General features: G+C 32.5%; 1 pseudogene across 1 annotated transcript; it reads left to right on the forward strand.

Annotated features, from left to right (window-relative positions):
- The first annotated feature begins 726 nt into the window (after positions 1-726).
- Positions 727-7,186, forward strand: LOC143591841 (protein THYLAKOID ASSEMBLY 8-like, chloroplastic pseudogene; annotated as a pseudogene). Its single transcript, XR_013145790.1, has 3 exons — positions 727-1,101; positions 2,251-2,653; positions 7,158-7,186. The product of XR_013145790.1 is annotated as a protein THYLAKOID ASSEMBLY 8-like, chloroplastic pseudogene (transcript).
- The last annotated feature ends 4,098 nt before the right edge of the window (positions 7,187-11,284 follow it).

Here is an 11,284-nt window from a genome sequence, read left to right on the forward strand (position 1 = left end):
GAAACTGTATATATATGTACTAGATATTTATAATGTATACAATCTAAAAGAGAGGGTGGGTACTTGGTGTTGCAATTTGATAAAGTTATGCACTTGTTTTGATGCTTCCAGTTGCTTTGAATGTGCGGATGTAAATGGTAATCATTTTCAATAGATTAACTAGATTAGTTATATTTTGTTCAACCTGATATAAAACCCGAAACCCGATGAATAATTACCCGACGAAATTAAAACAGGTTTGAGATGAACTTTAATAATCAGATATAAGTTTGGGATTAGCTAGACCCTACCATCTTCAAAACCCTTATTCAGTTATTCACATGAGATTATTAATTATCCCTCCTTCTTCTTCTTGTTTGTTTTAACAATAATAATCCGCCACTTGATCAATCTCCGGTGTAAAATAGATAATAAAAATTCATCACTATTCGACTTCTCTTGCTCTTTCTTCAGTCAAGAAGCTACTCTTTCTAACTCATTTCATATCATATCATATCATATCATATCAATTTCTTTCTTTCTTTTCAATCAATGCCTGCCTTGTTATACATACATGAAATGATTCCACCATTTCTGATTATTAATTAGTCTTCAGTTTTTACCACCATATTCCTTCCTTCCTTACCAACCGAACCCCTGTTCAGTTTTTTTGTTAGTGTCTTAGTTAACATTTCACAAATTGATTTTCTGTTATTACCTAACACCCCCAGTTTTTGTTACTCTGCAATGGCAGCAGCAGCAGCATTTGGTAGAAGAATAATATTAAATTCAAAGCTACAACTATCCCTTTTCTCGTTGGTATATCGTGCGTTAGCATTTAATCACCCAATTTTAAGTTTCGGGCATGGTCAACAAAAGTCTTATAGGTATTTGAGGCCGCATTATTACCATGATGGCAGGCCGAGAGGTTCCCTTTGGAGAGGAAAGAAGTTGATTGGCAAAGAAGCTCTTTTTGTTATTTTGGGATTAAAGAGAGTGAAAGATGATGAAGTGAAATTGGATAACTTTATTAGAGTTCATGTATCGAGGCTGTTAAAGATGGATATGGTTGCAGTTCTTAACGAGCATGAACGACAAGAACAAGTGCATTTAGCCCTCAAGGTTTTACTAGTACTCGTCTATTTTTTTTTAACTAACTGATTTTATTGTTTAGTTATTATTTTGCGTTCAGTTATGTTTTTTAGTAACTTAGAGCACAAGCAACCCGTTTACTAATGAATGGTATTATAGCCTTCCTTACTTCACTGTTTGCAATTTCAACCCGTTTGATGAATGGGTTGATTAGGGCTATGTTTTCTCTCTAATGGATTCGATAGTTAATTTCCAAAAAAGAAATAGATAAAAATGAAGCGGGCCAAATAGATCTAAAAGGGTTGAAAGTTGGCCAAAGTGTATCAGTTATGCATACAACTTTTAAATTACTTTATTAAAAACTTAAATTATTATCATAGCAAAAAAAATTTCTAATCTTATTTAGGACTGTAAGCCTGTAACGAGTTGATGTTCCTGTTCGTGCTCATTCGTTCACAGTTACTGGACAAATGAACGGTTGACGAGCACATAACTGATAGGAAATTTCTTGTTCGTGTTCGTTCATTCGTTGCGAAATGAATTTGTTTGTGTTTGTTTGTTGATTTTATAAACGAACGTAAATGAACATAAATGAACGCCAGCAAACATAAACGAACACAAACCAACCTAATTACATAATTAAACCCAAATAAGCTGATATAAATTTGAAAATTAAAAAACTGTGTTTTAAATCCCTAACATAAAAAAACTTTTTTTTAAATCCCAAACGTGATTCTAGCCAGCCAAAACATAAATCAAGTTAAGTGCTTAGAAATAATTATCTGAACAAACAGAATCGAACGCAAATGAACAAACGTTCATGAACACAATTGAACGAATGGAAAATTTGTTCATGTTCGTATATTTATTAAATGAATGGACACAAGTGGAATTCCGCCAAACGGGTTGCTTATAGTTTGGTTCTTTTACAGCCCTAAATCTTTTTTTAATGCATCAAGTGTTCATACTTCATAGAAAATAAAAAATAAAAAAAACCCGGCGGACAGTGTTTTTGGTCAACCTGGACCAACATGTCTTAACGTGTACTAAAAAGTTAAGACTCAACAATAATAAATAATAATAATAATAATAATAATAATAATAATATGCTGCCATTTTCTTAGGTTAAGTGTATTTGTTTAATACCAACACGTTATAGGTGCGTTATGGCTTTTTCAGATATTTTGGGTGATTCAAAAGCAAGACTGGTATTAACCGGACGTATACTTATACAAAGATCTAATTATTGCATTATCTAAATCCAAAAAGATGGATGAGGCAATGAAATTATGGGAAAGCATGAAAAAGGAAAACTTGTATCCCGATTCACAAACGTATACAGAAGTTATTCACGGGTTTTTGAGGTTTGGATCTCCTGGTGACGCCATGAACATTTATGAAGACATGAAACAGTCTCCCGATCCACCTGATGAGTTGCCATTCAGAATATTATTGAAGGGCCTTTTGCCACATCCTTTATTGAGGAACAAAGTCAAACAAGACTTTGAAGAGATTTTTCCTGATCAGAGTATTTATGACCCCCCGGAAGAGATTTTTGGATTGCGTTAAAACATAAGGTATCGTATCTTTATTTTGAAATTTCATGTTATATTTCATTTTGTTTAAGAATAGCTTGACAGTTTTTGTTGCGTGTGATGATTGGGTTCGAACCGAACCAAAAGCTGAAAATTTGGCTTTTGGGGTTTTAAATCATTTGGTTTTGGTCTTCGGTTTTTGCAATGTGTTTACTTTGGTTTCGGTTTTGTCATATGGGCTTGAAAGTTTTGGGCTGAAAAAATTGTCAAAAACGAGGAATTTGGGCATGAAGCTTTGGGCTTACAATTTTTTTGTTAACAATTAGTTTATGGTTATTGAACATTTAATAACTTTGGACTACAACATATATTAGTTTTTTGTTGAATAATAGTTATTTGATTAAAATGTTTTAGTCTTAAGTTTTTTGGGCTGCAACATTTACTATTATTTTTAATAAATTAGTTAACATTCAAAAAGAGATTATAATACCTGAATTTTTTTAAAAAAAAGCCTGTTTTTACGGGTTCGGTTATAAAATTTGGTTTGGTTTTTACAGATCGGTTTTTGAAAAACATAAAATCAAATTGTTGGTTTGGGTCCTGTTCGGATTTGTCTATTATTTCGGTCACAAGATGGTTATTTCAGATTTTCATCCACCCGTAATTTGAACTGTTATTAGCCATTTTAGATATGCAACAATTTCTCATTCTAGGCTCTCTGTTTTCTTGCATATGCTTTCATAAGCATATTCATTATCACATCATGTTAGTTCAGTTTCAATTATATTATGTAGCATGGTTGAATTTTGATAAAGTATGATGGGTAAGAACAAATTGACGAGAAGAATGTTATAAGTTATAACTAATAAGCCTCTAATTACATGATTAAATTTGGCTAAAAATGATGCAATCAATAAAATTGTGAGATTATAGATATGTGAAAAGAGTGCAAAATTACAATGGGCACCATCACTGCTGCATATTTATAATCTTTCAAGTTACAATCAAATCCTAGGAGCGCGGGGACGGCTATGAAGAGAGAGTACCCGTCCCGGAGACGGTTTGGGGACGGAAACGCCATGGGGACGTTTCCCAAACGTTTCCGGGCTGACGAGGACGGGTCCAAAATGTTTCCAACAGAAGAGACATCAGACTATTTTGTTTAGTCAAGTAAGCTAACTCTTATATCCTGCAAAATCAAGAATACAATCAAACATGTCAAAAAGCAACATATATAATCAAAATTTTGTAATTATGGCACCTATATAATATGGAGGTTTAGAAAGCAGATCCTCAAATTGAAAGACTTATAATTTCCATTGTATATGGGTTGTGTCTTAATTTGATATTTAGTTATGGTAATGTGGAATCTGGAAGTATTAGAATTTTCAAATATTTCGTAAAAGTATTTAAGTATTAGAATTTTCAAGCAATAGTCCGACCCATTTACATATACCAATCATCAATAATAGTATTTTGTGTACTCTTTTAACTAATTTTGAGTATATACTGATGGTTCAAAACTTCTAATGAAAACTATACCAAAAAAAATTGATATTTTATTCAATATTCACTAAACCGATAACTGAGTTGTAGGTTAAACGAACCTTGATATGAAGTAGAACATAACTGAAATTGACTCGTTAAGAGTGAACATGGTTTTGGTTTCAGTGTGAACGAACAACTGCATTTCTTAGCGGGTCAAAATGAGTATAGTTGGGTTGGGAATAAAACTAACCTAAATCAAACTGCTTGCATTAATGCGTTTTTAGTACAGATCAAAACGGGTTTTCTTAGGTCAGAAATAAAGCCTAACTGAAATCGGCCCGTGTGTTATATAACAGGTCTAAAAGTTTTTGTGGTTGTTTCTGACAGTCGTTTTAAGGGATGTCACTTACATGAATCTCTGCTGCTTATCCTCGCCATGGGCCCCTTAATACCGGACATTCTTAGCAACAACAAAAAGGTGAAAGCTGACGTAAGGAAAAAGAGCATATGTTGTTCAATTAACAAACTAAACACAACTAACAGCCTCATATCTTGTTTAAATTGAAATGTTTTAGAATTACTCAAATTACCCTTGATGCAAAGCAAAACCAATATGTAATATTGACCATTAAAAAGCCCAAAAAACTAAAATTTCCCAATGATCCCCAGCCCGTTAACTGGAACACGCTTATCCTTATGCTACTTGTGCATCAGGAATATGATAAGAGTTACCCAAACTCGATTACTTGACCTGACCGTCTTACCCGCAAACCGACCTGAGTAACTGAAACCCACTTTGTTGCCCACAAAAGACTAAGATTGTCAACTGTCTATCTGGAACCAATATAATAGTCATCAAACACAATATTTCAACATTGATCAACTTCAAATGTGTCTTTAAAATTTATGAAAATGAGAAGTATTAGAAATCGATACCCAATATTTGAGAAGTCTGTTATGGTTTTGATTTGGTGATAAAATTCCCTAACGTAATCAACAAAAAGAAAGGCAAATACTTCATTGTGATCTTTATTTTGCGAATCTATCCCATCTGCTATCTAACAATCACAAAGACGGTCAACAAAAAAACATGATGCAAATCAGAAAATTTACCTAATATTTATCAAGTAAACAAAAACAAATCGAAGGTTTTAAATCAGACAAAATAACCTTTTTAAAATGCAAACAACTTACCGAATTCCTTCGTGATTGCTCCAACTCCCCCAAACCAAACAAAAGCTATGATAAACATAAGAACGGAAAACGAATTAAAGGTAAGCAGACTTAGGAAAGGTAGTAGTAAATAAAATACACTATACTAACAGGACCTGTATGCTATGTCTCTTAAACACAACAAAAAGAACAATTCCTGCAACACAAAAAAAGTCACATAAACATATGATGTATACAATTTAGACAATATAAGCAAATTCACACAATTCTTCTATGAATAATAAGAAAATTTAATCATTCACATGGAGATTATCTGCAGCTGCTATCTTCAAACACTACCGAATAATAGGAAGTTTACCCTTTAAACCCATATTCGCATGTTCATTCCTACTAATCTAAATCCATACCCTAAAACCTAGTTTTTACCAACGAATCTCAGGTGAATGTTTGATTATGTACTGTGTTTCAATAAATTGATACCCATATTACTTGATTTGATTGAAACACGGATGTAAAAGTAAGAAATCGAACAAACCTTAAGATTGAAACGCAGATCGATTGAAAGTAATGGCGATGAATCGCGTCCAATATTTTCACAAATTCGAACTCTCATGCATGTTTGAAAGTAACGGCGATGATGAATCTTGATGTGAATAGTAGATTTGATTTTGAGTTGTGTAGATGGTAATTAGGTTGGGGGGGGGGGGGGGGGGGCTTACAGATTTCGAGAGTTGTGACTGTTAACATATTTGAATTTGAAATTTTGAAAAATGGTGGAGGGGAAGCTTACAGAGAAAAAGCTTTGTAATGGAGGCAACGTGGACTTGTCTTTGGTTGCCGCATAAGCAAAAGGGCTTCTTTAGTTGACACGTGTTCACAGCTTGTATATGAGTGACACGTGTTCCATAGCTTTGCTATTGGTGGGATATACTGAGTACGATGATGATGATGATTATTATAGATGGAGATATATAATTATTTATCATGTCTTTTTTTATTATTCGATTAATACGCTTTACATTATCTATTTTGGACTTTGTTTAATATATTTTTATTTTTTTATATTTTTTTGTCTGTATCTTTGCCGTACCTGTGTCCTGTATCTTGGATTTTCCAGTTTTGGTGTTCGCTGTACGGCTGTACCTGTATCATCCCCATACCCCGGTCTCGTACCCGTTCTGGTGCTACATATATCACATCTATGATTAGTTTTTCTATTTTACTATTTGATGACCTAACTCGACAGGAAACTAAACTTGTTACTGATTAGGATTTGAGTTAAACGTGTCGGGTCATAAATGGGTCGACTCATAAATGACACGATTAATCATCTGAAACATTTACTTTTTTTTTCATAGAAATTCCCAATCAAAACCAGTACAGCTTCATTTGTGAGATATTTCGGTTTTCCATGCACACACCTAGTTTGAACTGACATTTATTCAGTCTAGATATTACACATTCGTCGTAGGTTTTTTATTATTTTCTTTTTGCATATACTTTCACAAGCATATCTGGTTAGATCAGTTTAATCGTTTTATGTAACATAATTGGTTGATTTTGGATAAAGTGTGACGGGAAAGAACAAATTGACGAGAAGATATTATAATCTCGACAAATTTACATTATTAATTTTGGTTAGAAATGATGCATTTGATAAGAGTGAGATTATTAGTATCTTACAATCATATCCAAGATTAGGTTTTCTATTTCTCTACTTGATGTGTAGAGTTGGCAATTTATGGCATGACAGCATTATGCCTTTAGTTAAATGGGTCGGGTGATCGGATCATTAGCGGGTAGACATATTTATGACAAGATTAATTACTGGATGTTTGGTTTATGTACTTTTTATAATTTTCTAATAATTTTGTTTTCATGTTGATGCAGGGCCTCAAAAGGAAAAGAAACAATAAACTGTCAAAGTTGCAACAAGCTAAAGATGAAATGGGAATGTATGTATGAAAAATGATCAAAATCTGACGACGTTTTAATCTAGCTTGTGTTTGGGGCATTTTTCATGTATCAGTAAGTTTAATTTAACAATTCATGGGTTTATTGTAATTTCAAAAGGCTGATAAGCTTATTTTTAACACTCTTATGGGTTTGTTTATCACTTTAGTTTTTAACCTAGAACTTAAATTTAATAAGCTCAAATGTTATATACACAAATTTTGAACATTTTGCTTGTCACATTTTGTCCACACACTGTTATTCTCTACATAATAGTATGCCTCTTATGTTATTGTAATTTTTTTAAAAATCTACACGACAGAAATATTTTAAATTAAGTTGGTCTAGAATTTTTAATTTGGTAACATTAGAACAGTAATAATAATGCTACGAAAAAAAAAAAAAAAAACCATGACGTGCCACAATGACTTGGTATTCAAGTTTGAGCTTTGCCCATGCTTCTTGTAGCAACCTGATCATCTTGGACCAAAAAGTTAGTTTTTGAAGGATTCGGTATCATATTTATCAAACTTGAGTGTTTATTTATTCAATCATTTTAAATCATCACTAAAATCCGTTTTTGAAGGATTCGGTATCATTTTGGTGACTTGTCGGTTTTGGAAGGTAATAGTTCTCAATATCTAAAATTATTTGAGTTAAGCTGAATTCATTGAAATTGTCCAATGTTTATTTATTCGATCATTTTAAATCATCACTAAAATCCGTTAAAGAGTCGATGATTTCAATTAATTCGGAGATCAAGAAAACGGGTTTTGGGGGCTTTGGTGAATTGTAACTTGAAACCTAAAACATGGGAATTTATGGAATATCAATATATTGTCAAATGGCTTCGAAACATAACAATTGACTTTTATAATATGTTATGATTTACAACTCTAATCATGAATACTTGGCCAAAAATACGGATCAACTTTGTTCTAAGTGATTTGGACGAAATTTGACCTAAAGTGGGAATTAGAGCAAGAGAGTCTTATGATCATCATTTATTGAAGATAATTTAACCAAAATTTAAATGAAGATGTCATGTAAATATATCAAAATGTTATTTTCTTTATTTTTTTATTATTATAATTGTAATGTGTTAACCACTCATGCCGAACCTTTAGTTTTGTTGGGAAAATATCATAGAACTAGATTTTATCCCCGTATTACGTGGGTTGTTTTACATTATTCGTTTTTAATATTTATATATGTATATTTGGATTTTAATTTTACTTATTGTAAAAAGTTAATAATTAATATACTTGAGGTTTGATGATGAAATAGTTTCACAAATAAATGATATGTTATAATCCGGTTTAAAAGCTATTTGGGTTTGGTGATACCCATTACCTGTTTATTTTTTTTATTATAAAATTATTTTTCTTAATTATAAATAATATCTTTTTCTTTTAAATAAAATAGAATATTAATTTTTAGTATATCCCTATTTTATAGGATTTCATATCAAATATTTGATGAGATTATTTTTTAATATAATGAGATGTTATATTCCGTTTAAGAGCTATCTGGGTTTGGTGAGGCCTTTACCCGTGAATTTGGGTCAAATGTGTGAGAAGCCTTCATTTACAAATAAAGCAATCTGATAACGTCCCGTTTGAAAGCTATATGGATTTGGTGACCCTTGACCCGCTTATGTATTTTACAACAAAATTGTTTATTAATTATAAATAATATCTTTTTTTTTTTAAATTTGATATTAAATTTTAGTATATCCCTATTTTATATGATTTTCACATCAAATAATTGGTAAGATTAATTTTAATTTAATGAGATCTTATAACCCGTTTAAGAGCTATCTAGTTTTGGTAAGAACCATGCCCATAAATTTGGGTTAAATCAATGAGATGCCTCCATTTAAAAATCAAGCAATCTGGTGGCTTCCATAAAGGGGGGGGGGGGGGGGCGACCACATCGCGACACGTAGGATTTTTGGGTTTTCGTTTATATATACTATAGATAGTAACTAACTTTCAAAAGTGTTTCAATTAGGTCACTGATGCATATTATTTTCAAATTAGGTTAATAAATCTTCAAATCAAGTCTCACCAACTTTTTTGTGCGCCGAGAAAGAAATGGAGGATAAGATGCGGGGGTCGGAATTTGCAATATATGTAGTTAAATTTAAAAGATTTAAAAAAGTGTTTATTATATTAAAATTTAAAAATAGAAAACAAAATTCACGTCACTGCTCAACGTTAAGTTAAAAAAAAAAGATAAAAAGATTTTCCTATATGAAACAAAAAAGACAAAGGCTAAAAGAATATCTTAAAATTTTTTAATTTAATCAAACATGAAAGTTGAGTAACTTAATTGAAACACTTTTTAAAATTGAGTGACTTAATTGGAACACTTTTGAAAGTTGGTTACTATAATTAGGTCACTATTATGTGAAGTTGCTCCTTTCAATAACACATTTTGTATTGTGCATTTACAATACACTAGCGAGATGAGAATGTCGGTACACTACTAATGTTGTCACCATGTTATGCGGTTCACATAACCACATATACACACATGCATGCATACAAACTCTTTTGCTTATTTTCACTAAGCATGAATTATATGTTTGTGTGAAACTAAGTAATGCAAACATCATCTATTTGATACACATTGGGGAACTATTAAGACAGCTATGTGCCTTGTGTTCCCATCTCGAGTCTCAGATAAATTTGATACACATTGTGAAGCAGGGGCGGACATAGAGTGTTAGCAGGGGTAGCCTCTGCTATCCCTCAATGTCTAACCGGTAGTGTAAAAAAAAATTTTCGGTCAGTTTTCGTGGTTTCGTTACCTCTGAACAAAAAATAACGTTACCCCTGAACAAAAAATAAGCCCAATCAATTGAATAATTAAACCCAACAAATTGACAAAAGCCCAAGCCCAAAACAAAAACCCCAAATAATACAATAATAATAAAAACTAAAAAAAAAAAAAAACAGGCAACGTCTCACTGTAGTCTGTAGGTCTGTTCACGGTTCACCCACTGGCCACTGTAGCCACCACCACCACCAGTCCGCCTCCGCCGCCGGTTAGTCTACCGCCACCGCCGTCCGCCCATCAATTCACTGTCTCCAACTTCGATTCTTCCCGGTAAGAACTAATTAAGATTTATTGTATATTTGTATTTAGGGATTTAGCCATTTAGGGTTATGTTTCAATTGGGATTAGTTTGGGATTTAGGGTTTATGTTTAAATTGGAATCGATTAGGTATTTAGCTTTTAGTTTTATGTCTAAATTGAAATTGATATTAGGTTTTGGTTCAAATTTTGTTTAGGAACTTTGAAGATGAGTAAATAATCTCTCATTAGCAACCTTTTTAAACGTTAAAGAAAAGAAAACGATGACATCGGTTCCCCACCAAGTTTAAATATTCCAACTTCAAGTTCAAATACGGTTAATGAATTGCAAGAAAATGAAGATATCGGTTCAAGTTCAAATATTCCTTCGGCTTCAAGATTGAGATGTTAGATATGGCGGAAAGTTATGGTAATCAAAGAAACCGAAAGAATGCCATTACTAATCGACATCATTTTGAGGTTGCAGTTTTTAATACAGTTTTGGATATGCAAATTCAAGAACTTGGAAATAGATTTAGTGAGGTTTCAACTAGTTTGCTAGAAAATATGTCGGGTTTAAATCCTTGTGATTCGTTTTCTAAGTTTGACATATCTAAGATAGTGGCTTTTCCAGAGATGTATCCGAACGATTTTACTAACGAAGAAAGAGGGTGTCTTTCGGGTGATCTTTCGACCTTTTATTACGCTTTAAAGGAAGATGAGAAATTTCCAAATCTTGGTGGAATAGGTGATCTTGCTCGTGTAATGGTGGAAACCGGAAAACACACAACTTTTCCTTTGGTTTATCGAATATTGAAGCTAGCGTTGGTTTTACCGGTTGCAACCGCAACCGTTGAAAGATGTTTTCCTAAAATGAAGCTTATCAAGACGGATTTGCGCAATCGAATGGGTGATGAGTATTTGAACAATGCTTTAATTTGTGCGGTCGAAAGAGAAACGTTTGATGAAGTAAATGAAGATGT

Source organism: Bidens hawaiensis, unplaced genomic scaffold (genome assembly GCF_021521415.1).
Source record: "Bidens hawaiensis isolate Kalapana, Puna unplaced genomic scaffold, B.hawaiensis_p1.1 tig00040096_1, whole genome shotgun sequence".
NCBI lineage: Eukaryota > Viridiplantae > Streptophyta > Magnoliopsida > Asterales > Asteraceae > Bidens > Bidens hawaiensis.